The 27,877-nt window shown below is 41.7% G+C and overlaps 1 protein-coding gene across 2 annotated transcripts in view; it reads right to left on the bottom strand.

Annotated features, from left to right (window-relative positions):
- CLSTN2 (calsyntenin 2) overlaps window positions 1–27,877 on the bottom strand; it is a 590,435-nt gene that overhangs the window by 245,868 nt on the left and 316,690 nt on the right. Inside the window, exon 1 of one of the 2 annotated variants that reach the window (XM_075570140.1) lies at window positions 2,549–2,688. The exons of the other annotated variant lie outside the window; for it this stretch is intronic. The gene's annotated coding sequence lies outside the window, so the exon portion shown is untranslated. Of the gene's footprint in view, window positions 1–2,548; window positions 2,689–27,877 lie in introns of those variants that run through there. 2 annotated transcript variants of the gene reach the window in all.

Genomic DNA, 27,877 nt, shown 5'->3' with positions numbered 1-27,877 from the left:
TTTTGAGTCTCCAGGGGTTCCAGTTCACAGTTGAACACAGGCCAGGCTCCAAACATGGAAATGCTGATGCATTGTCCCGAGTATACACCTCCCTATTTTCAAGTGCTCACCCGATAACGATTGAGCAATGGGGTGGGATATATTGAAGCAAAAGGTGTTTGAGGGGAGGTATATAGGACCCAGCACCTTCCAGGGTGTGTTCCATTCACTCTCACCTGAGCCCTAATTAATGAGCTTCAAGGTTAAAAGGCAGCACAGACAGCTTCCTGGGCTGCTGCTGTGCTGGTCTGAAGGCACACACACAGACAGCCCTGTGAGATACTGCAAAGGGAAGCTGCAGGTACAGTGTCTGAAGTGGGGAAAGAACTTAGTTTTCCCCACTGGTAGTTCGGGAATAAGCTGTATTAGTCAGAACTCTGAAAAGGAGTTAGGCTTTTTGTTTCTGTTTTGTCTTATAAGTTAACCCTGTTCCTGCTGTGTACCTGGCAAATAAACCCTCCTGTGCATCAACACTACGTTTCCCTGCCTTTGATCTGGATAAAAGAGACTGCAACGTGGTGGGGACATCACAATATATATATATATATATATATATCATGAAACGCAACTAGTACAACCCCAGAATAATCCTGGAATTACAATTCTGCATTGTTCTTTTTATATTTTTCTGATGTTCAACACTGAATGCACAGCATGAAGTTTGTCACCTTCATACTTAGTGTACAGTATTACACTAAACAAGCAGCAGCAGCTCGGGGTGCCTGCAGCTGAGAGATGATATTAGTGTTCTCCAGCTTTTGGGATCATTAAAAATCAACTCCACTAGAATGTGGAAATTGCTTGGCTCTTTTAATGCAGGGAGCTGTAGGAAGTCAGTAACATCAGAGTACTGTTGCTGTTGTAGCAAAGAACTGATACAATATAGCCTTTTCGCTCATTACAGAATACAAAATAGTTGGCAGGGTGCGTTGTCATTAAGAGCTAACCCTGAGCTCTCTGCAAGATGAAACATGATTCATCACTGATCATAGTTCTTAGGAAAAAAATGACTTGCTGTTTAAGGAAGTACGGAGGAGAAGCAGCTTTGATCTCCAGATAGAAGACATTGGTACCCAGTGCAAGGTCTAGGTCTGAGGATAATCGCTTTAATTCCCTGGGCATCTGGAGCCAAAAACTTGATTGTAAGCCGTTTTGGGCAGCACTGGATTGTGCCAGCACACAACCACTCACAACACAATGTACAGTACATTAATATAGAGATGTATTATTCCAGACAGATAAGGGTGCTCAATACCATCCATCTCATTAATTTACTAAACCGCACAGCGCCATTCACAGGAAATAAAGAGCACTGTGATGGTAGGGGTAAATGTGACTGCTTTAAATAAAGGTCAATCCTGCCATTACCCCTGCCGGTCAGTAATATATCTGTATTATGTTTGTAATATACACACACACCTACAGTACATATACTGTATGAAAAGAAAAAATTAAGGTGCGCAAAAAAAATCTAAATAAAATCAATAAATAAAGGTCCCTAAATGCTGCCACAAAATTCCTAACCTCACAAAGATTAATACATATATAACCAAACAAAAAAATGAATAACGCGCGCAAATACACAAACCAATATATAGAATTTAAAATAAACTATGTATCAACGGAGAGGTGTCCAAGATGGTAACAGAGTCCCACCTCCTTTGAATCCTATAGAAAATGAAGAAAAGCCGCAAAAGTGAAGTACTAAAAGGCAATTTTATGCGCAAGTAGAAAATTGGCTACTTACAATGCAGCAGATAAAATTGGGCAGTGTGGATGTATGTCGCCACACAAACAATCAGATGGCAAGTCAGCGTCTCCCTCTCGACTTTGAAACATCCGACAGCAAGGTTGTTGCTCTGGCAGTGAAGTCCTGCAATCAGCGATCCAAATCTCATTACCGTGACGTCAGACGTCGGTATGGGAATCTGTCCGCTGTGAGACTAATATGATTCCACCATTCTGCAGTCCTTTAGTTTAGGCAATGATCGGAGAGTAGATATGGCAAAATAGAGGCACTTACTAGTAAATGCACCATATCTTAACCATATGTGTTTCGTTCTTAGCGTGGGAACTTTATCATGGGTAATCTTGATTGTTTGTGCAGTGACATACATCAACATTGCCCAATTTTATCTGCTACATTGAAAGTAGCCAATTTTCTACTTGGGCATAAAATTGCCTTTTCTATTGTGGCTTTTCTTCATTTTCTATAGGATTCAAAGGAGTCGGCGGGACTGTTACCATCTTGGACACCTCTCCATTGATAGATAGTTTATTTTACATTCTATTTATTGGTTTGTCTATTTGCGCCCTTTATTCCTTTTTTGTTAGGTTATATATATATATATATATATATATATATATATATATATATATATATATATATATATATATATAAATATATATCCAAACAAGAGTGACCTAGGCGCAAGTAAAAACAAGAAAAACAAACATAGGGTAATACGTTCAAACAATTTCTCCGCCAAAGGGTACGATATGCACTTACAGCGAGTAAGATATTATCAGGCCTTGTATCCACTCTGGGATCTGGAACAATTAATGAAGATCTGGAACAACCAGCAGCAACTCATCCACAGGAAACGTATCCTCGTGTGAAGTATCACATGTTGGAAGAGAAGTGGGACACATACATAGTGTAACACAGTTTATTATAAAATTTAATAAAAAATGACAATAGGTAAAATACTCACACTTTGTGAGTTTGGGTAAAAGCGTTTGAGAATTTAGAGCTTCTCACACTCATCAAGGGTGGGTATCCGCGGACCTATACACAGTCTCTATTGGCTCCTTATATAATGTCCCTATAACCACATGCGTGTTATGGCCAACTTCCAAGGGTATGGAGTCACTTTATAGGGCACTCCCAATAATGTCCAGAGCCTCTGAGGGCGGGGTACTAGCTCCGTTGTTGTGAGACCCGTAGTAAAGGGCCGTGTGTCTCTTTAGCTGCACCTAATGTGCTAGTAGTACTAATATAATATATACTAATATATATAGTAAGCCTGGTTACAGCACTTTAGGAACCAGGGGTTAATGTTATGTTCAGCTGGATTGTTGCAAAGTGGTCTGTGATCTTTCCAAGTAACTCTTTGCATGTACAGTAACTGTGTTTGTTGTTGCATTTCCACCCTCCAATTAGGAGCGGGTTCATATTGAAAACACCTGGGTGGATGGAGACTTCTAACTATATCAGACAAGTTTAGCTCAGCTCAGCTTAAGCTGTGAATTGAGAGTTCTTTACCTGAGGCATCTGTAAAGAAGCTGGGAGTAACTGGGAGAAGCTACAGTGGACCCTGCAGGAAGAAATAACAGGGAAAATCTCTTTAGGGAGGTCCCTGTATCCAGTTTTATAGTGTAACCCTAGTTTCCCAGTTGTGTGTGTGCTGTACCTGTAAAGAGCTGTGGATAATTATTTTTCCAATAAATGAATTTTATAAACTTTCTGTTTCGGGCTGACGAATTTATCCCTGGTGTGATAATCCTGGTCTCCCGTGAAAAGCACGATCTAGAAATTCAGCAAATCTGGCATCCACCATTACCGTAATATGCTCTGAACTCGGTTCCTTCCTCTAGTAGCACTTCTAGTGCGGGATATTAAGGTCCAACAAACAGGGCCCTAGGGATAAAACTGGGTTTCAGGAACAAAAACAGAAACCACACAAGTCAAACAAAAAGGAGACTACGCTAAAACCCTGTATAGATTTACAAAGGGTTAATAATTCAATAATGGGATAACATAACAATATATTAATATGAATTAAGCTCCAAATGCATAATGGAGTGAATTGCTGCTTTAAATCATTCACATAGCATTTACATTTTGTTAAATGATGTTCAGTATATACAGAGGTTGCGGCCATTAATGCTCCCGCTGGCGTGTTGCAGTGGGACACACATAACGTTCAAGCACCATTGTAAAGTCATTAGCCCTGTGCAAAAAAAGGGGCAGAGCTAATGAGCTATTGCACCCACTGCCGCACGCCAGCAGGTTTAGCAACACCTGCTACATAGTAAGAGCGCTAAATCAGAAAGCTCTGTAAATCGAGCCTCATAACATGACATTGCCTATAACAGGAATGGCCGGTATGTTCCCTGTGGTTAAAGCTAATCCTTCAAGCCAATTCTATGCCAAAACAATTGCAGTCTCCATCTAGTTTGCATAGACGTAATGTCACATTATTGTAGCATAACGGTGCATTACCTTCCACATGACATTAAGTTTGTCTTAGCGTTACTGCGATCCAAACCCTGAAATAGGTTTAACTCAAGTTGTGAAAGATGAGAGTGGAAAACCTGGAAATAACGCTGTTAGTTACATCCTACCTAACTATGGTGATCCAGAAGCCCTATGTAAATTTCTGGATGTGAGTAGTGCCAAATGTTGATACACATGACCAGACTAATGTATGGTTAAGTCCATGCATTAACCTTAACAGTCGTTGGTGGTTATGCAATATGCAATATGGAAGAATACATAAAATGTTAGGTAAGACTATTGTTTGTATAATATTAAGGGATTGTCAGCAAGTTGTTCTCTATTTCTTATAAGCTGGCCTAATTTGTGGTTTTTTGCATTTTTTGCATCTGCATTTTGCAATATATACTATATCACTAGCAGCTGCATTGATAACGGGGGACATTAAGTCTATATAATTTTAGAATGTTAATTGAATCGAACCATCATGCACAAGTTAACATACAGACATGAAAGTTTGACTTAGATGCTATCTCATGTGAACCAATGACCATGCAATTCTCATAAATGGAACACATCGTACTTACAGCCACTAGGGATGTTTATTTATAAGAGGTTTTACCAGGAAGCAATACATTGAGTGTTACCTCTCGTTTTCAAGTATGTCCTGGGATGTGATGTTTCAGATGCAAGTGACCTTCAGACAGGATATTCCTGCACGGAATAACGCGCAATTCAAGTCACAGAAGCCAGAAGCACCAGTGGTCAGACATTAAGATTTAGAATCTGCAACAGCCCACCGTTATATGTGTATCCTAGAACCTCTCTAAAATTATTCCCCAAATCCCAAGAGCACTCTAATGTGCAAACTAAGACTTGTTAAAGATATTTTGCTTCAGCATTTTCTTGATAAGTAGGCCGGGATTTGCTAAGCACGGATGTGGAGTATCACCCTCAGATCCAGCAGTAACTGCCATTGACTTAAATAGCAGTCAATGCTGGATTGATGTGTGATAGCTCGCTCTCCCATAGAGATCCATGCTTCAGCTATACCTAGTGTCCTAGCCCATTACCGTACAAACATATTTTTCTTTTACAGTTGCTATAAAAATAGTATTTATAACAAGTTTATAGTTTTGCAATGTTGCAGCATTGTTTCTTCATTTGCTATAGGTGTGACTATCCACATTAACTAGCAGAGTTTGAGTAAAAGTAGTCTTATATTCCATATGCATCTCTTTTGAGCCACGAGAAGCACCGTTCCAGCACGGACCGAGCCCCCTGAGAGCAGTGACCGGGCCCCAGGAACAAACAGCTCACCATGAGGATGGTAATTATCCTCTACCTGGTAGCAGACGTTGGGAATCATCACTCGGTGTGGGGACAAGCTGTGTGCCAATGTGGTAACATGTCACTAACATGTTAATGCCTGTTTTTTTTCCAAATTGTTATACGTGCATTACTTACCAGCTTCACTATAGCCTAATATATATTTACTTACTACACCATGAGAGTTGTGCGCTGTCCTTTTTCTATTTATATTCCAAATATTTGTTGTCATGTGAACAGTTATCGTTTTGAGCATGAACACATTATTTCTTTTAGAAATACAGCTGAGGACTTTCATTTGATCTCATCTTTAATATATGATATGCTGTGTCTATATATACATATATATATATATATATACACACACAGTATATATAGCAAATGGAAATATTACTGTATGCTCATTTGCATGTCTTAGACAGGTCTGCAACCCCGCCTTTCACCATTATCACCCAGCACACAGCACTTCCACTGCAGCAAGGGATTCTGGGAAATGACATGCAAATTAGCACACAGTGCCACCTTTTGCTTCAAAACCATTCAACATGGTTCCATATAGGCTTAAGCTTGCTGCATGGTCACAGCTTTGAGCACAGCCAGGGTTAAGATGCATTAACCCTGGCTGTGCTCAAAGCTGTGACCATGCAGCAAGCTAAAGCCTATAGGGGAAACATGTTGAATGGTTTTGAATCAAAATGTGGCACTGTGTGCTCATTTGTACATATACATATACATACAGCTTTCGAGATACACTTATCTATTCTTCCGGCGATGTTACAATGAATGAAGCAAGCAAAGGGTATACTTAAAAACAGAGTCTCTTGTAATGTTATCTGTGCTTGTCCTTCCCCCGTGTGTAGATGTGATTTATGGCTAGAGGTGTTAAATGGTTCCTGAATGTTAGTGATGTAAGAGTGTGTGTTAATCTGTGTGGATATAAATGAATGAAGAGCCCACAGTGTATACAGTGCTTTACAAAAGGTGTGTGTGGAGTGGCTGTATATATATACAAACACAGAAAAGATACAGACATAAGTCTCACCCCTAGTGCACTGTAAGAGAACTGGTGCCATGGACCACCAACGATTCTTCTCTTTGGGCCTCCACCACTGGTGCACTCTGTCTTTAATGTCTTTGTTGCCTTGATATCCGGTTGTATTTACCTAGAGAGCGAGCGGAGTGCTCTCACACAAGACTACGAGCTGCAACCAAGGACAGAGGTTTTTCTTCAAACATGGAATCAAATCATGAACGATTATCCAAGGAGTCTAGCGCAAGTGGAACTTCTTCGTATGTATACAGAGGAGCCAATGAGTATTCTAAAGCTTGCCTTAAACTTGCCTTAAACTAGCCAGGTAACATGCTGGGTACATTTCAGTGACATTTCAGAGACATTTCTGCAGAGACTAATGGCCCATCGGATTAACACAGCAGGAGTTCCTGGCAGTCCCATTCAGTTTGAATGGGACTGCCAGGGACCCCCGCTGTTAATCCAATGGGCCATTAGTCCGTCTGCAGAAATGTGTGAAATGTTGCAGCATGTACCCAGCATATACCCAGCATGTACCTGGGTCTATTTGGAGATTGCCCCAGGTTTGTTTTAGAATAATCGTCGGCACTACAGTATATACCTCCCCAAGGTTCTTCCAGGTGCTGCGGTAGCAAGCCTGTTCTCCACGTTGAAATATATATAGTAAATGGGGCTTAGCTTTGTAGAGGTACAAGCTTTCAGTAAATGAAAAGGAAAAGTGGAAGACTTATTTCTAGTAGCTTTAATTACAGGAAAGAAGCTGACATTGGAGGATTCCTGAAGCGCTCCTTAGTCAGATCAAAATATGTGTAATTTAATTAAGATGTAATTAGCTGACTAAGTAGTGCATTCATACTCTTCAAGACCTCTGAAGAGAAAAGGCACATTAATAGCAAAACGTGCCAATGAATTGGCAATTTCTCATATTAATGTGTGGATTTTCAGTGATGACAGACAGTCTCTCAGCGATGGTAACAGAATGAGAACTCGTTTGTATTCATTTATAGCAGTATTCTAAAAAATGCATGAATTTCTGTCTGTTTATCAAACAGAACAGCCAACAATGCATCAATCTCTGTAGCAGTGACGGTATCTTTGACACTGCATATCCTCACTATCACCATCTAATGTATCAGCCTGTCTTCTACGCTCTTTCCTACTATTAAAGCTCATTTTTGCCAATCTCTGTTTTCAGTGAGGATCTTAATCTGCCAGGAGATGTTAATACTTAATCTCCTCTTTCTGTACTGTATGCCAGGATCAAAGTATCCATCCTAGTGGTTTTTATTTTTAAGTAATTGGTACTGTGAATTAATCTCGTAGCAATTCCAGCAACGTGGCCAACATGTTGAAAGGAGCTATGGGAAGGAAATTATTTCGCTTTTTTAGGCCGATTGGGGTGTTTTGACCTGAAATTCTTATTACCATTGTTTGCATTTTACCTGAAATTCCCCATTAAATTAAATGGGGGAATTAGTCGAAAATCGGCCTGATTTTTTGGCACATATAAAATTACCCCCTTAATTTTACCTTGACATAGTTAGGGGTCATACTGTAGGAAGTTCATCAAGGATACCATACAAAATGACTAACTTTTCAGCTATGTATCATTGTTTGTGGGACGGGAGGCAAGCCGTGTCTGATATTGCATTATGAGTCGTCTACCTTACTGTTAAATGTGTACACTATATACTTACAGCCTTATTTGAAGGGGCTTTTAGCATGAGGGGATTCAACATATAAAGAAACTTGTCAAACTTCACCCAACAACACTCCTCCTCGGGTTTCAGGAGTGTCTGTCCTGTGCTAAAGTAATACGCATAAGGCCGCGCTTATAGTGCCGGCGACGTCCCGCTGCGGTCGCTGGAAAAATCAAATTGACTTGACTTCCAGCGATCGCGACCAAGCCTTCGTGCCGTCACGTCGCTCCTACTATAAGCGCATGTGACGGCGGCAATGCATTTGTTTTGCCGCAACATTGCGTCGACCGGCACTATAAGCGCAACCTTACGCTATAATCGTTTATACTCAGTGATCCCTATAAATATCAGGATACTGTATCTTGCAATGTGGTCATTGGAGGAATACATAATCAGCGTACAATATTACCAGTGTTATAAAGAAGAAGTTGGAAGAACATCATAGGAGTGGATGGGTTACACAGGGAAATTAATTAGAACTTTGGAGAGTAAAGTCTTTGGTTCAAACCTGTGAACCTGTAATGTTCTCAGTATTCAACATGGCACATACTGACAGCGATATCAAAATAAAGTGTTACAATTGTGTTTTTTCTTAGTGATACCAATTTTACATGTTTCAGTGTGCAGTAAAACAAGCCAAAGTAGCTCGGCAATGCACTGATTTTATCGAGGTTTAGTGAATAAGCCGAGTACTGTGGAGAGGAACCTCGCTCAGAAAGCCCTGGATGGTATTAGCGTGCTGCCGAGGGAGTATAGGTATGAAGATAAAGAGATGTGCCTAAAGGAGGCACAAAACGTCCCTTCTAAGAGGCGCACAGCAAACCTTTATAATATGTGGTCAGGGGTGAATAAATATATGCATAAAATAAAAAAGGTTTATTAAATAACTTCGTTAAAATCGTGTTGTGTAGTGTGATGTGTATGTGATGTGTATGACCACCACTTTAGCATTGTTCACTATTGGCAATGACTAGGATAACAGAGTAGTACTATAGGCTTAACCAGTCTATTTTAATTTGTGTCATACACATCACACTACACAACATGATTTTAACGAAGTTATTTAATAAAACTTTTTTATTTTATGCATATATTTATTCACCCCTGACCACATTATATTATAAAGGTTTGCTGTGCGCCTCTTAGAAGGGACCTTTTGTGCCTCCTTTAGGCACATCTCTTTATCTTAGTGAATAAGCCCCATAAAGTATTATCGAGGCTGGAGTTCATTTTCAGTGAAACATTGTATCACAATGGTAACTAAAAGAAAAAGCTGCTAATGTGTGTGATTAATTTTTTTGCTAGAGTAGCGGTTCTTACTCCCTGGAAAGTATTTCATAACAGTATCAAGTTCAGTATAATAGGGTTACTGCGAGAGAGCAACATTCTGCCAATTAACTGCTGCAGCTAATGGAAAGGTGAACTGCATTCAAAATACAGCAATGCTTAATTGTGCTGGAATCTGGCAGAGCTTTTTCTCTTCGTTTTAAAGGTGCAGTTCCACTTAGTAGTACATGTTGGAGTTTTAAAAAGTGAAAGCACTCAGCCATGTAACACTGCTGTACCATATCCAACAGTCGCCTCATCGTTGATGAAATGTTTTACAGCTTTTCACGTAGAGATAGAAAAGGCTTTACTCTGCAGGCGTGATGACACGTTGTGTGCAGTACTTGACACCACTGGCGGAGTTTCACCAAGTTCCAAATCGGAACACAGCGAACTTACATTAAGTGCCATTCAAGATAATGGCAGACTGGCAGTAAACGAGGAATTGCAGCGCAATACCACACATCCGATCTTAGTGAAATGTGGGGAAAGCGCTTTGATAGGGATTAGTAAACCTTGTATGTGGCTGCAAACTGTCCAACACTCCAGTACTGTTATTTTGTTCTATCAGCCTCTCTGTTACCTCACTCCAATACATGATACATGCTGGAGAAACCAAAGGAGTGATGATGAGGCTGACTTTTCAATACAGTATCTGTAATTAGAGAGAGCTGGGAGCTGTAATGAAAAGACCATCAATAAACAATGGACTTTGTTTAATATATTGTATTGTGAAGTCATGCTCCTCTTGCTTGGGTCGATTTAAGGTCTATTCATTTGAATAGGGAACAAAGAGGAAAAAAGCGCAAATTTTTTTTGTGTATGACGATACAGTGAAGAAGTGTACAATCACAAATTAGAGACAATAGGGTGAAAATAAAATATCACAAATAACATCGCCCTAGAGAAGGCTGCCGCTTTTCTAAAGAGGTTTCTCAACATCTACTGTATACAGCAAAATCGGTTACAAATACAAAGCGCAACATTCTCAGGGTACATGTGAAGAGATAAACGTAACACATTGTGCAAAAAAATGCTATAATGTGAACGGTAAGCAAAATCCCAATAATGTCGTTTTGGTGATTTCAGGTACACATACTGTATAAACAGCAAACAGCAGCAAGGTGGCTGATCAGATGCAACGCTGGATGCGTACTGTATATTCAAGAAGAAAAGAGTAGGCATAGCAGAATAACATGAAAAACACAAGGTAAAAAGTGCACAAAGTGTATATATATATATCTAATGATATAAGAAGTGTACAAGGTGAAAATATAAGGTGAACAAGACAACCAATATACTTAAAATACTAATAAAGTGCAATACATAGACATATATATATATATATGGAAAAAAGAACAGAAAAGAAACAGGCGCACACCTAGTGCATTACCACAATAAAAATGTATTGAATGAACATAAAATCTGACAAATGGCCACTCACAAGAATACAGCAAATAAAAGCGTGTATGAGATAGGCTCTCATGTGCCTTGCAGCTCTATCACCAGCATCCGTCCGCAGTCAGTGGCGTCGTCACGTGGATCACCTTCGTGAACCGGAACCGGAAGAGGGATCTTTCACCTTCAGTGCTTCATACCATTAGTCCCTCCGGGAAACAGGCACCTCAGATATATAAATGTATAAAGTAGCAGGCCGGGAGAGCAGCACACGGGAGCCAAAAGTTCTCAGTCTATCTGCATCAATGTTTGTGGGCAAATGGCGGCCGGATTCTAGCCATGCCCTACGCGTTTCGTCATCAAATGGCGACTTCTTCACACAATGCCCAATGTTTTAGTCCCCAGGAGGAAATCTTCAGGGGTTGGGAAGGTCCCCCTGGAGACCAAAATATTGGGCATTTGTGTGCATTTTGGACCCAATAAACCATTTTTTGTGATTATCTCTTGTGCTTTGCAGGTATATTGGACCTCTAGGGATCCTTACAGACTAACTATTTACCCTTCACCGTGCACCACACAAGTCTCTGCTGAGGTCGGTCAGTCTGTCTCTTTCTATCTATCTATCTATACCATAATACTGAGTAAAGTTATGGTGAGTAAAAAAAGTGACAAAAATCCTCCACAGGAAAGCAAATATGCAAATACAGCTGTATGCTCATCTGCATGTCTTAGGCAGGACCTGCCTAAGACATGCAGATGAGCATACAGTTGTATTCTCATATATATATATCTATATCTATATACTGTATATACTTGAAAGATATGATCGTGGATATTTGGTAAATAAGACCTCTCGAATTAAGGTACGTAGTAATGTGAGTAAGGATAAAAACAAAATATATTCATTGCAAAATACAAGAATTAAAAATAATATTTAGTAAAACCCCAAAAGCTGGAGCCGATACTGTGTGATGTACATAGCTCAAAATGAATGTAATCCTCTATCATGCACCAATAAAGAGACCTGATAGGTTACCGTGAGACCTCGTGCTGCGGTGGGAATGCATTTCCCTAGATTCAGAGCTGTAACACTCAGGTTCTCTATTTGAGCAACGCTAGCGTTAATCCACTCACATCTTCCTTTGGCCTTCAACAGTGGGCGGCAGCCAGCACCCACAAGGACGGCCACTACCACGACCTGGTTTTCACTAAAAACTTCTCTCTCTCTGATTTCTCCATTTCCTCTCTGACCATCACCTCATCTCATTCTCTCTCTCTCGCTTCTCCCCTTCTCCAACTCCATCTTCCCCCCGGTTCTGCAGAAACCTGCGCTCTATTCACTTACCTGACTTTGAGTCCACTTTACGCTCCTCCCTCTCCTCTCCCAGCTCTGCTACAGACCCTGACAACCTGGTCAGGAACTACAACTCTGTCTTATCCTCCTCTCTTGATCTACATGCCCCGCTTTCTCTTTGCCATCCTCGCCCTTCTAACCCCAGACCCTGGCTAAATTCCTACACACGCATGCTGCATTCCTCCACTCGTTCCTCCGAACGCGTCTGGAGGAAATCTCATACTCTCGCAGACTTCCTTTACTACAAATTTATGCTATCCTGTCTCAACTCTGCCCTCTCGCAAGCTAAACAAGCCTACTTTTCTTCACTAATCAACACGCACAAGTCTAACCCACGCTGACTGTTCTATGTCTTTGATACTCTACTCAAACCACCCTCAGCTGCCTCTCCTTCCTCCATCTACGCTCAGGACTTTGCTGACTATTTTAAGGAAAAGGTGGAATCCATACGTCAGAACATCGCGTCTGTTTCTTCCTCCCATCCTACACCACTTCCTAACTCTCCTCCTGCCTTCCTTGACTCTTTTTCCACTGTCTCAGAGGAGGATGTGTCGCTGTTGATCTTCTCTTCTTCCTATACCACTTGCCCTCTTGACCCCATTCCCGCCCATCTCCTAAAACCTCTTGGTCCTACTGTAATCCCTATGCTCACACAAATTTTTAACTCCTCCCTCTACTCTGGTACCTTTCCATCCTCCTTCAAACATGCAACAGTTATACCATTACTCAAAAACAGCAAGCTTGACCCTACGTGTCCGTCTAACTATCAACCTGTCTCCCTCCTGCCTTTTGCCTCTAAACTCCTTGAACATCTTGTTTTCTCTCACTTGCTTCATTTTCCAACACCTATTCTCTCCTAGACCCTCTACAATCTGGCTTCCGAACTGCTAACTCCACGGAAACAGCCCTCACTAAAATAACCGATGACCTCCATGCTGCCAAAACAGGTCATTACACTGCTCATATTACTTGACCTCTCCGCAGCATTTGACACCGTGGACCACCCTCTTCTCCTTCACATTCTCCATACTCTTGGTATTCAGAACCAAGCTCTATCCTGGATCTCCTCTTACCTCTCCCATCGTACTTTCAGTGTCTCTTCTGCTAACACCACTTCCTCCTCTATTGATCTATCTGTGGGGGTACCCTAGGGCTCTGTCCTGGGACCTCTTCTCTTTTCACACACTCTCTAGGTGACCTAATAACCTCTTGGGTTTAAATATCACCTCTACGCTGACGACACACAAATGTACTTTTCAACACCCGACCTTACACCTGCTGTACAAACCAAAGTTTCTGAATGTCTCTCTGCTATATCATCCTGGATGGCCCTCCGTCGCCTTAAACTCAACATGGCAAAAACAGAACTCCTCATACTTCCACCCAAATGTGGCCCTAGTACCTCCTTCCACATTACTGTTGGAAGTATGATCATTCACCCAGTAGCCCAAGCACGCTGCTTAGGTGTCACACTGGACTCCTCTCTCACATTCTCCTCTCACATTTAAAATGTTTCTAAAACCTGTCGCTTTTTCCTCCACAATATCACTAAGATACGCCTGTTCCTCTGTTGCTCGACTGCTAAAACTGACTCAGGCCCTCATTCTCTCCCGTCTTGATTATTGTAACCTCCTGCTGTCCGGCCTTCCTGCCTCTCACCTGTCTCCCCTACAATCTATCCTAAACGCTGCTGCCAGAATCGCTCTGCTCTTTCCTAAATCTGTCTCCGCGTCTCCCCTCCTGAAATCCCTCTCCTGGCTTCAGATCAAATCCCGCATCTCACACTCAATTCTCCTCCTCACTTTTAAAGCTTTACACTCTTCCGCCCCGCCTTGCATCTCAGCCCAAATCTCTCGTTATACACCATCCCGACTCTTGCGTTCTTCTCAAGGATGTCTTCTTTCTACCCCCTTTGTATCTAAAGCCCTCTCCCGCCTTAAACCTTTTTCACTGACTGCCCTGCACCTCTGGAATGGCCTTCCCCTCAATACCCGACTAGCACCCACTCTATCCATCTTTAAGACCCACCTTAAGACACACTTGCTTAAACAAGCATATGAACAGCACTGTGGATAATACTGGACACATGATATAAAGCTTAGCCCCCTGCAGACGCACTTACCAGAACTCCCTCCTACTGTCTCTGTACGTTCTCCCTACCTACCAATTAGACTGTAAGCGCCTCGGAGCAGGGACTCCTCTTCCTTAATGTTACTTTTATGTCTGAAGCACTTATTTCCATGATCTGTTACTTATATTATCTATTATTTATTTGATTACCACGTGTTTTACTACTGTGATGCGCTATGTACATTAATGGCGCTATATAAATAAAGACATACAATACAATATACCGGTGCTCAGTTTTGTATGTATCCAACCCAATTCCAGCAGTAATAGAGGTAGAAAAAGTGATAATAGGCAGGTCAGCTAAGATATGGGTTGCTCTTGGGGCATTGCCCAACACCTGTGGGGTGTCTATGTGGCAATCAAAGACTCCATGGACTAGGTACTGGCTATGCAAGTGTCTGTATATTTACTGGATGAGCAAATGTATCCACTCATGGAGCAGTAGACTCCTGGAAGTTAGAACTTGCATGGAAGAGATCAGGATGCCCTGATTCAGCAAATGACGGTCCCCGGATGCTTCCCGACACCTTGGAGGGTAATGGGGCAACACTCCGGAGCACTGGAGGATGGACCCCTTGCTGTGCAGGTCTTCATTACAGTTGAGTTAAGATGTCGATGGTATGACATCACCGCATATCCCGACGGCGCTCGCTTCATTGGTACCTATGGTGGTTCCCCCTGTCTTTTTGCAGACAAGGGGAACTGCCATGGGTATCAGGTTTGTGCCATGGTATGCCAACCTCTTCATGGACAAATGATGAGGAGGATTGCATTTAGAACAATCCATTTGGCACAAGCCTGGTACTATGGCATCATTATATAGACGATGGAGTCTTTATTTGGAAGGGTAATGACATTATCATTATCGTAACACCAATGGAATAGCAACACCATTATACGTTTCTTTGATTTAGTCCTATACATAGACAATGAAGCAATTAACACCAAAGCTTTCTTCAAAGAAGTCAATTGTAATAATTATATTCTTAGGAGAAGTTGTTATCACCAAAGATGGATATCAAATATACCCTGTGGCCACGTTAGACCCATAAGACAGAACTGTTCTGATCTTAGAAAATACGTTTTTCGGAAAGACAATATTTGCCATCAGATATCCTACAAGCTAAACTTAAGGCAGGAAACTTGGAGAGAAAAGATATTCTGAAACATAAGGACAAATGTCCCAATAATTAAACATTTATTCCATTCATCACACAATACAATAGCGTTTCAACTAAAATCTATAATTTAATACGTAAACATTGGCATGTGCTCAAACAGGCCTCAATCCTTAAGGATTATTTCCTGACAAAACTCAGATGCTTTTCACAAAGCGAGGAATTTGAGAGGCAAATTGGCCCCTAGTGTGTTAAGGACAAATACACATAATTAATCTAATAGCTGGCTCAGTAATAAACCAAAAGGCTTTTACAGATGTGCGATGTGCACCTTTGGACACAGTAAGACCAGTACATTTACATTTTTTGTTACTAAAGAAAATGTCACAATTTCTTGTTTTATTAATTGCAAGAGCGAATCTGTATATGTTAATCTGTCCGTGTGGACTACGGTATGTAGGATGCACTATTCGTCCCTTACACGTAAGAATCCTTGAACATATTAGGAACAATTGGATTGGAATCTGTTTAATCCCATTTTAAGAAAAGGCATAAATCAGATGCAACGGGTTTAGTTTTCCATGGCATAGACATTGTGAGACCCAGCTGGGAGGATGGCAATAAAATCAAAGACATTTCACAACAAGATTCATTCTGGATTCATAGATTATGCACCCAGCCAGCCGATCTAAACATAGATATCGACCCGAATTCCTTTCTGATCTGAAACATTTATAATCTTCATTTTCGGTTAAATTTCCTGCTTTTTAAAAAGGTTTTAAAAAAATGTTTTCAATGCATGTAATTGGTGATGTAATTAGTTATACCATCTGATAAGCAGCACATGAGGTATTTTGTGTCCCACATCCATATATATGCATTAAAACATTTTTCACACTTATTAATATTTTCATACCTTGAAACAGTTTGTTAAAATTTCCACTTTCATGCGTCTAACTTTTTGTCTCTGGAGACACACCGTACTTCATTACTTAATGTTCATGATGTTTTCCGGTGCACGTTATGTGCCCATCAGCAAACACTTATATTTTACTCTAATCTATTTTTCAATACCCCTTAATAGGCATTTTTACCTATATTGTTTATTTTTCACTGTATATACTTTATGTTCATGTGGATAACTCAGATTCATAGCTTTTTAATGATGTGTCCAATCATAAGGTTTTGAGATCCCATTAATTAATTTAATTTGCTTTTAATATTTATTTGTTCTTTCCTAGAGCAACTTCGTTATTCATTACAATTGCAATGTTTACATTATATACAAAAATGAATATTGTGTTGCAAATGCACTCTTTATTTTGACATGTGTTTTTTATTATATATATTCCACCGTGGCGTCATTACACAGGACTATAAATATATCCAAACGTCCTGTATGGGACATCGAGACCCCTGAGGAAGCTCTAACGTAGAGTGAAACACGTAGGGTGTAGTTCTGTCAAGTGCCCCCTGCTGGAGAATCCATCTCTCTCCCCCGATTGTACAAGGACGCTGGAACGCGACTCTCCGCCCTAAGCAGTGACATCCTCAATGCAAAAGCGCAGTCGCACGCGTGAACTGGGAGTGCCAGTGTGTGCGAGCAGAGGCGTTCCCGAGCAGCGTGTTCTCTGACGCTGTGTTATCTACAAGCCCTTTTAAATCATGGAAAATGTAATCCTCTAAATGTTATTATGCTATGTCTACTCTTTTCTTATTGAATATACGGTACGTTATGCATCCACAGTCACCTTGCTGCTGTTTATGTTACCTAAAAACACTTGACTTTTTCCAACACCACGTGAGTGGGATTTTTTTTACTTTTCACATATTTTTCCCAATATAGCATTTTTTGTTGTTGCAATATGTGTGTTTCGTTTCTCTCTTCACATGTACCCTGAGAAGCTTGGGCTTTGGATTTGTCACCAATTCATTTGAATAAGGCTGAAAATTACTCCACAGCATATTGAAGAGGAGCCAATGAGCTAAAAGACGAAGCCTGCCTCTCTGAGCTGATGGAATATATATGTGAATTGTTAAGTGGAGGAGAATGTCCAGTTATTACTTGAGCTCTCAACTAATTATCCTTACTTTGCCTTTATTGCTCAATAACATTGTCCTTCACACAACATCCACAGTATGAGAAATTGAGAAAAGAATAGTGGGGCGTATGTCAACTACAATGGATTGACAAGCAGTGCCTAAGGCTGCGGCCAGGCAGGGAACGGGTGCGCTGGTGCTCGTGCGCTGCCCCATGCTCGGCCAGGCGATTCGTGGCCGGCGAGGCCATGACATCATGGAGCTGGTTTGCCCTCATTGGCAAACTGCTCACGTGACCCGCTTGCGAGCGGCAAATTCAAATTCGCTTGCTCTGAGCACCGAGCGGGTTGCCTAAAGCCTCGTCCTGTGTGGCGCCGAGTGGGTGGGCTATTGCTGTCCGCGATGAAACACATTGCGGCAACGTGTGTGGCCAGCGTGAGCAAGCGCCTGCTCGGCGCTCAGAGCAAGCAAATTTGAATTTGCCGCTAGCAAGCGCGTCGGGCGAACCAGCTCCATGACGTCGTGGCCGCGCCCCCCGGCGAGCGCGCGCCTAGCCGGCCACGAATCGCCCGGCCGAGCCAGGCGCAGCACACGAGCACCAGCGTGCCCGTTCCCTGCCTGGCCGAGGCCTAAGAAATGCAGGTGAGGAGCAGATGAACAATGCCACACTATTACCAGCCTCAAAATAAGAAAGGGGCTTAAATGTGACTTAAATTCATCTAAAATTAATGGGAAGCTAATGGGGTTTGGGAAGACCGTTGGACAGAATATTATATAGGAAGAGTTAGTAAGAGCAGAAACAGGCACTCGTGGCTGCCATCAATTCCATCTGGTCTTGAACAGGAATAACTGGGCTCCTTCAGCTTAAACTGCACATTTCCATGCTCCATTTCCATTCTGTCTTTAACTTTGCAGAAATTCTCCTCTCTTACACTGCATCATTGAAGCCTTAGCATTTAGTCAATTACCTGCACATGGTGATGGCTGTCACATCATGTACACAGTGCACTAATGATCCAGTCTGACCTGCCTCTTTTTGGTAGTGTGTGTTTACACAGGTGCATGTCGATACTCATTAACTCATGTACAGTGGTAAGCCGAGTTTCTTATCGGAAATGTTTGCCTTGAAGTCCATAATGTTGTGCTAATTAGATTTTTAGAGAGTCTAAAATAATGGAACGCTGATAATGTCTCTTTTGGGGGGGGGGGAGCAGATATCTAGGAAAGATAATAAACATTGGCGGAATTGCTAAGTCGTTTTAACTCCTGCGTGTCCCCATGACGCCTGCCACTCCAGGGCTCTTTGCTTGTTTTCTAGGGGAAAATCTGACCAGGTGAGGAACAGAACAGGAGACTCCTCTTCCCTCCAAGTCATCAGTGGCCATGGGGCTGCGACACTGGCACTCAATGGGTTAAAACGAACCCATGCAAACCGTTTTGAATCATCATCACTCAAGTGATTTATGATGTTGAATGGTCAACTGTTTGAACCAATCTGTGCATTTTGCCAAACGTCCTTGTGCGAGGCTTCCCACGGCTCGTCCTCCACATCGTGTATTGTAGATCAGTAAGACTGTAAAATTGGAACCTTGTGTTGCAAGACACTGAGAAAGTACCTTTAAGTGACAGACGGCTCTATAAATATCATGTTATACATTATACAGTATCATGTTATACATTTCCTAGTACAGTAATGAGAGGGATGACTAGTAAAAAGCAATAAATGTGAATTTCATGTGTCCAGACCCAACTGAATACTCCAATTCAGTGCTGCAATTTTTCTAACAGACTCCTCAAGGTGTTATTACCCAGCAGGTACAAAGTCATACTGTGGCTGTGAAACATCTACATATCATATACATACTGTAAGTGAACCAAACATTTGTTCGGTGGAGACTTGGAGATTTAGTTTAAACAAATTGCAGATACTTCAGCTGTAGGGCAGATATCCAATACTGCAGGGTTTCCAAACTCGCTCACAACAGATCATGTTTTAAGGATATCCCTGCTTCAGCATAGATGGCTCAATCAGTGGCTTAATCCTGAAAACCAGACCTGTTGGCGTGTCTTGAAGACTGGAGTTGAGCACCCCTGCCCTACTGGTATTGTTTGTGTTGTGCATGGCCCCTTGGAAGCATGGACCAAAGACATGTCCACCACATATACAGTGAAGCAGTCCACATCACACCGTCTACTGCCTCCTCCCACAATATAAAGTTAATAGTAGCCTTGATGGGTTCTTAAATACACTATTAAATACAATGCTCACCATAAAAAAAATCTCTCACTAGTGGCATTGTAATGCACTTTTGAAATGCTGGAATTTCAAACATGTCTATTAAGACTTTAACATTTGCAGAGATATAGTATGGAAGGCCGAAGGTCAGAACAACATTTCTTCTGTATCCAAATCTCAGACTGGTGGCACAGGGTCTATGTCTCTGGCCTCATTGCCTCAGTTTGGACGCTGTCAATAGTTTTAACTACTCAGCCACTCATCTATAAGTGGTAACCAGATGCCAGCCCTAGTGTTAATATATTGAATCAAAGCTGTGCATAAAAACATATTCTAGTTGTGATCATGCAATCAAATGTATCCTTGTAGCAAGTAGTAATTAACCAGTTCACAATCTCACATTTATTAAGCGAGGAGCACATTTCTAGCCACTGCTTTACACAGCAAACAAACCAGTCTGTCAAACCAGCCAGCAGAGTGATTTTACGTAACCAGTATGCATAGGTTAATCAAACTTTGCATCAAATCTTGCAATGGGACAGAAAGACAGCAGGGTTTATATCCCGCTTCTCTGGCAGCAGGAATCTCTTCCCTCTTTTCCTTGAATAATATCCAGGCAAGCTGTATTTTGTGCCGTTTTCAGCAGCTGTGATCTGCTCACCTTGGCGCGTGTGTGTTTGTAAATGGAAGAACAGGTGTTTTCCATGGAACTATTCTGGCTCCCATGCGAGATGTGCCATTTTTCAGCCAAACAGAAGCCTTCTCCTTACACTGTTTGTAGGCACATTCCTCAGTATACGAGCGCACATCCATTTCAGCCTGACATCACTGTTATTTGGCGGGGTTCATTTTTTTAGCAGCAGATTGTAAATACACAGCTCATTGTTTTGCTGGAAACACCAACAGCAAAATTAACTAAAGCTGTAACCAGATGAAACACTGCAACAATGACCTTCATAGGGTGAAGGGCGACCTAGCAAAGGTGGTCACATCCGTTTCTCCGCAACCAAGTGACCTCGTTGCAGGGACACTCCGCCGCCGGCTGCAGGAAGCAACGTTTTGCTAAACACTCAAACACTTGATCTGGGATTTGGGGGGAAATAATCCCTGCCAGTAGCGCTATTGTTGGCATGCCACTTGACAAGGAACATGGTATATGCCCTTATTCATATTGTTGGCATGCCACTGGACAAGGAACATGGTATATGCCCTTATTCATATTGTTGGCATGTCACTGGACAAGGAACATGGTATATGCCCTTATTCATATTGTTGGCATGCCACTGGACAAGGAACATTGTATATGCCATATTCATTTATGGCATACAGGATCCCTATAAGCTCATATTGAACCCCCCAAAAAATAACCACAACATATATATGTATATAAGTGTCAAAGAGGAGTACCAGAGACAGAACATGAAAAACAGACGGAGCTCAGTGCTACATCCAATGACACTAATACACGGTACAGTGCCTAAATATATTATATATATATATATATATATATACATACATACATATACACTGTACCGTGAATTTGTGTCGTTGGATGTAGCACTGAGCTCTGTCTGTGTTTCATGTCTCTGGTTTTAAATATATTCATGTATGGCCCTAATGACATTGCCATGTAATAGTGGCTGTTACGTCCTAAAGATACTCAGGCCTACATATATTTTCTGTGTTAAGATGATCAGGTTTGATTTCTGTGTACCACAATCTATACATGATATCCTTGTTCTCTTCAGTTGTTATATGAAATTATATACTGAATACTCATAAGAAGGGACTTGATGCAAATTATAGTGCTACATTTCAATTGTAATCCATTCTAATGATATTTTCTTTCAGCGTTATGAATCAAATCAAACTGCCAGGCAGGAGCTGATATTAACATTGATGCTAACACAATGTTAAATGTGACATTGATTAAAAACAATTATATATATATATATGTTATTAAATTTGACTCAGATGCTAAAGAATGGTAACTTTCTGATATGCTTGGCATCAATAGTCTGCTTGATACGTAGCCTAGTTTTTTGACATATTGTGATATATCTTATGAGAGCAATGTGAAAGTTACTAATAGACGTCTTGTACACGAGGATTAGGGAGTAGAGATGACAAGTGCCTATTAACCACGTCTTTAATATCTATAAAGAACATTCATTTTGACTCTGTGAAAGGTTGTTGAAGTTAGAAAGGATCTAGTGCCGGGGGTGGCCAACTCCAGTCCTCAAGGGCCACCAACAGATCAGGTTTTAAGGATATCACGGCTTCAGCACAGGTGGCTCAATCGAAGACTGCACCACCTTTGCTGAAGCTGGGATATCCTTAAAACCTGATCTATTGGTGGCCCCTGAGGACTGGAGTTGGCCACCCCTGCTTCAACAGTAACTCAGCACGAGACAATTCCAGTTCAAAAGGGCCACCAGAAGGTCATATTTTCAGGATATCGCTGCTTCAGCAAAGTTGGCCCAATCAGGGATATCCTGAAAACCTGGCCTGTTGGGGGGCCCTTGAGGACTGGGGTTGGCCATCCCTGGTTTAATCTGTTTCCTAAGCCTGGCTTTGATGGTTTCTCTCTTCGATGTCTGCATATTTATTATCTCTTCCCTTTAAATAAATGTTCTCAGTTGAATGTGTAATGCAGAGAAAAAAAGAAAAGAAAAAAAACTTGCTGATTCAACTGAACTTCAACCAAAAAACTTTTCCACTTCAGTCTATGGATTTGCAATTCTAATACAGTGCAATAAGTATATACTAATGTTCGTTTTAATACAGCATCAAACCGCAGATTGCAAACATGAAAATGCTGTATATCAAGGTGAAAGGTAATAAACACTCACAGCAGTAATAATACCCAAAACCCATATGAATAATTTATCAGTAATTATTATTTATTTGATATAACGTTTCCATTATGTGCCGCATTGTACATGGCAAAACACTCACTTGAAATCAGTAAGTGACATGGTACTAGGTCAGGGGTGGCCAACTCCAGTTCTCAAGGGCCAGCAACAGGTCAGGTTTTAAGGATATCCCTGCTTCAGCACAGTGCCGCAATCAGTGGCCCAGTCAATGACTGACTGAGCCACCTGCGCTGAAGCAGGGATATCCTGAAACCTGACCTGTTGGTGGCCCTTGAGAACTGGAGTTGGCCACCCCTGATCTAAATAGTATGTTGAGAGAGTTAGAGAATAGAACTGCATTAATTGCATTACTGGCCAATAATACCCTGTTCTGATGGGATTATTACTATTGTAGACTAAATGTAGGCTTATTTACATTATTCATAAATACTGTAAAAGCTAGACCGTTTTATAGTCATATTGATTTTTATCAACATGAAATGCTACATTTTCTTGTGCTTTTATTGTAGTTGTTAATTCAGATGAAATTATAAATACACACACCGCTCTCTGCAGGCAGGGAGGGGAGGAGTCAGTGCCTTGCTGGTGCCTCCGGTCCAATCACCTCCCTTGTCTGAGAGCTGCTCTCACTCAGTGTATATGAGAACTCAAACTGATTGGCTAAAAAAAACCTGGCACGGTTCCAATAGCCCGTTACTGAATGGATAATGTCCGGAATTTTGACCAATCAGAGAGCAGGGATCTCAATAACTGTTTAGCCCAATTCCCAATAAAGAACAGATAGAGAAACCTTGGTCTACTGCAGGGGTGGCTAACTCCAGTCCTCAAGGGCCACCAACAGGTCAGGTTTTAAGGATATGCCTGCTTCAGCCTAGTTGGATCAATCAGTGGCCCAGTCATTTAGCCCATGTTTCTTCGCCCATTTCTGCTGGTGCAGGTTTTAACACGTAATCGCGCGATTTGCAATCCCCCAAACGATAACGAGTGCAATAACATTGGCTAAATCTGTACGTATGAGGGTCAAGATCGTGACATTTTTGCTAGCCAAGGGCAGTAAACCTGATCAAATTTGGATTAATATTTAATCGACCAGAAGTTTCGATTACGCTTTGTGTTACTGCTGATGGCATGGTTACCGAAGACATTGATTTCTTAGGCACTTGCGCTTTTGTCAAATGGACAAAGGCCAGTGCTTGTTTCTCTACAGAAGAATAATACAGTGTCAGCATATGGTGCCTGTCTCGCATTGAATATTACTCTTTTCCAATTAATACAGCTACATAACTGGATATAATTGCTGGATTGCAGATAACATGATGTTCACTTATGTAACTGTACTTGTAACCATGTATTATTTGTCATCTTAACTCTGTGCCCAGGACATACTTGAAAACGAGAGTTAGCTCTCAATGTAATACTTTCTGGTAAAACATTTTTATAAATAAACAAATAAAACACGACATGTTAAAGGCGTAATTAAAGCAGGGGTAGTGCTTACAAAAGTAACACATTGTTAACAGTTATCGCCCATGGTCTGTTAGTGCAGGGGAGCGCAAACTTTTTAAGCTGTGCCCCCCTGCCAGGCCTCCCCCGGTCTCGCGCCCCCTCTCCTACCTTCCACATGCGTCAAATGACGCTCCGGGATGGCGTCACGTCACACGCGGCGTCATTTCACGCTGGCGACGTGACGTCGCATGACGCCGCGTTGCCATGGAGATGCGTTTGAAACAAGGTACGTTTCCTTGTTGCAGAGGTCTCGCGCGATCCCCGGGAATTAAAGGCCTGGGGGAAGAGCGTGGGGCCTCTGCAACGGCCCCCGCCCCCCCAGACAAAACTCCCGCCCCGCTGTGTTAGAGGTTTGCAATACCAAGTGATTAACTGGAATGCATTAACCAATATCTGTCAATATTGTGTTATACAGCCACAATATGTATTTATACATTCAATAGCTCTTTCTTGCAAATAAAACCATCCCAGCCATGCTAGAAGGAGACACGGCAATTAAGAAATACAGTATAAAGAATAGGAATTATGCTGCGACTCAAGTGAATGTAATGGTACAGAGAGGTCTATTTATCAAAGAGTAAAAATTATTTCTTTCTTCTGGCTTCTCTAACAAAATGAATTGTATATATTTTAGTTTGCTCTTTAACTCAGGGGTGTGCAAACTGGGGGGCGCAAGATTTTTCGGGGGGGGGGGCGCAGCGGTTGCAGAGGCCCCGCGGTCTTCCCCAAGGTAATTTAAATTAAATGACATGACTCCGTGGCATCATTTGACACCAGCAAAAAAGGTAAGGGCGGCGCGAGCACTGGGGGGGAGCAGGCAAGGGGATGCAGCTCCAAAAGTTTGCGCACCTCTGCTTTAACCAACTGTAAAGTATTGCAGTTCCCCCTTAAGGGCTTATCCAGGCTGAGAGCGAGTGCGCATGCGCGCTCAGTGTGATAAAAAAAATTACGACAATGTGTTTGACCAGCATGCGCACGCATGCGCACGCCCGTGAGCGCACAGAGCGCAGCTGCTTGTTGAGACAAATTAATTTCATTCTGACGCTCGCTGGCGCGTCATGTGAGCGGTTCGCCCAATGAGGGCAAACCAGCTCTGTGACGTTATGGTCACACACCCCGACACACCCCCCACGCATGGAACTAGTTGGCCAGGATTCGCCCGGGCAACCTGAGCGCCTGAAGTCACGTGCTCGAGTGCCAGCGTGCTCGGTTGCACACTGGACGAGGCGTTAAGTGGAGGAGTGCTTTTACTTAAAAAAATTTAAATTATGAAAGTCTCCTGTTTGCCGAACTGGGGCAAAAAATGACATCAAAGTTGCCAAGGAAGAACATTTCCACTGCTAAACACGTCTCCGGCTGATCTGGTGCTGTATTTTTGCATGAGATATGCAATGAAAACTAAGTACGGGAACATAACTGCATTAGGTATTCCATTTAGTCCTGTTTTGATCATTTTATGAGCCACTGTAGGGGACGTTAATACCATAACTAAAGGAACAATTACACGTGACAAACAATGTACAACTGGTGATCCTGTTCCCAGATCATTAAAGGAGTCCATCAACGTACATATCCCGGTTTAACCAAAACTATCCACATTTTCTATAGGTTCATTGTTGCTGCAGAATCTCTCAATTGGGAAGAGTCACTATACGCCGATGTGCGGTATTTCTCAGCAATCCCACCTTTAACTGATTTAATCAAGGGTCCCCCAACAGGTCCGGTTTTCAGGAAATCCCTGCTTTAGCAGAGGTGGCTCAATCAGTCCCAGCTTCAGATCAGTTGGCTCAATAAGTCTCTGCTTCAGTACAGGTGGCTCAGCATCTGATCTGTTGAGGGGTCTTGAGGACTGGAGTTGAGAACCCTTGGTTTACTCAGGGCCGTCTTAACAGCATTATAGGCCCCTGGGCAAAGCAGTGCACTGGGCCCTGCAAAATTTCTCTCGCAAAAGTAGACATGCCAACTCTCCGCTACAAGTTTTAATTTTTCTCCTTCTACAGAGTTAGCGGGAGATTTGAATGTTGAGGCAGGTGATTGGAAAATTAGTGTTACATTCTGGTCTGTGCATAGATTAGCATGGGGCCCCTATGCTTGTGTGGCCCCCGGGCAACTGCCCAGCGTGCCCATGCGTTAAGATGGCACTGGGTTTACTATATGTCATGGCAGTTAACATTGGATGACAGTGCAATACCCTGAATCAGGGCGGAATTTGGATTTCTTTTGGGGAAAAAACCCGTTTGGTATGTAAAAAGTATTTAGAAACATATGACATCTCTTAATTATACATGTCAATTGATTTTCTGAAATGTATTTGGAGACACAACTGTTGGTGTAAAACCTTCTTTAATTTGAATAATAATTGTAAAAGCAGCAAAGTGTGCCATTACCAGATGGTATCTTTAAAACCCACATGTAAAGGGAAAAGGTCTGTGTTACCCAGCGGGAGGGACCCGTCAGGAGCAAGAATACAAGTATAGCCTTGCAAAATAGGCATAGGGCTGAGTGAGCTGGAACACTGGAGGCAAACCCAGCCATTCGGCTATAACAGCCGCTGCGCCTCCTACTAGCAGGGGAATCCGGAAGTGACATCACCAAGACGCCGGTGAAAGCTGACATCTCCTAGGCAACAGACGGCGTGGAGCAGGAAGCGGACACGAGGAGACTGGACAGATGCTGTGCGTCCTTCCTGCTGGGGTAACACAGACCTTTTCCCTTTGCATGCTTTTTTTAAAGATACCACATGGTAATGTCACATTTTGCTGCTTTTACAATTATTGTTCACATTAAAGAAGGTTTAACGCGATTAGGGGCTTCTGTGCAATCTTCTACCCCTTTGTTCTGCAGTATCCCTTCGGATTACAGGAGGTTTGGAACACCTCTCTGAGGAAGATAGCACCAGCCCACATCGTGGATTCTAATATCCTGGGCTGACACTGCCATTCACAGTGCTTGTCCCGTTTTAAATTATTACTGTACCCAAGCTGTAAGGTTTAGCACTTTTTAGGATACTGTTAACACGACTGTTTGTGTTGTCAAACCTCACTGTATTAATCTCTTCCTCCTGAAACAAAGTTTTAAGAACAAATATATTTTTCACAATAAGGATATGCTTTTCTGACCTAAATTTCTGTAACCTATATGAATATATTAGTAACTTTTACTAATGTTACTGGAAAGATACATTTTAAAACCTTTTTTACAATAACCTTTCATCAAAAAAGATATTATTTTCCCAAAAGGTTTCTAAAATCGACTGCACATATTGTGACTGCTGTAATTTTAACAACTGCAGCCTAATTTCTGTGAAATTGTAATTACTGCACTACACTTAAAGGTGCAATCCCTACCTAGATCAGAATAAACCAATGGCAGTGACATATTTAAGACTATTAATTATGAATGATTTTGAAATCTGACATGTATTATGAAATAGTAGTTCAGCAAATAAAAATACCACTTGTGGTGCATTTGCATGTTGCAAATAAGTTTGCAACCCTATCTTTCCCCCATTATCGCCAAGCAAACAGTGCTTCCACTGCAGCCAAGGATTCTGGGTAATGACATGCAAATGAGCAC

The sequence above is a fragment of the Ascaphus truei genome, chromosome 14 (assembly GCF_040206685.1).
Source record: "Ascaphus truei isolate aAscTru1 chromosome 14, aAscTru1.hap1, whole genome shotgun sequence".
NCBI lineage: Eukaryota > Metazoa > Chordata > Amphibia > Anura > Ascaphidae > Ascaphus > Ascaphus truei.
This window is presented reverse-complemented; position numbering and strand designations above follow the sequence as displayed.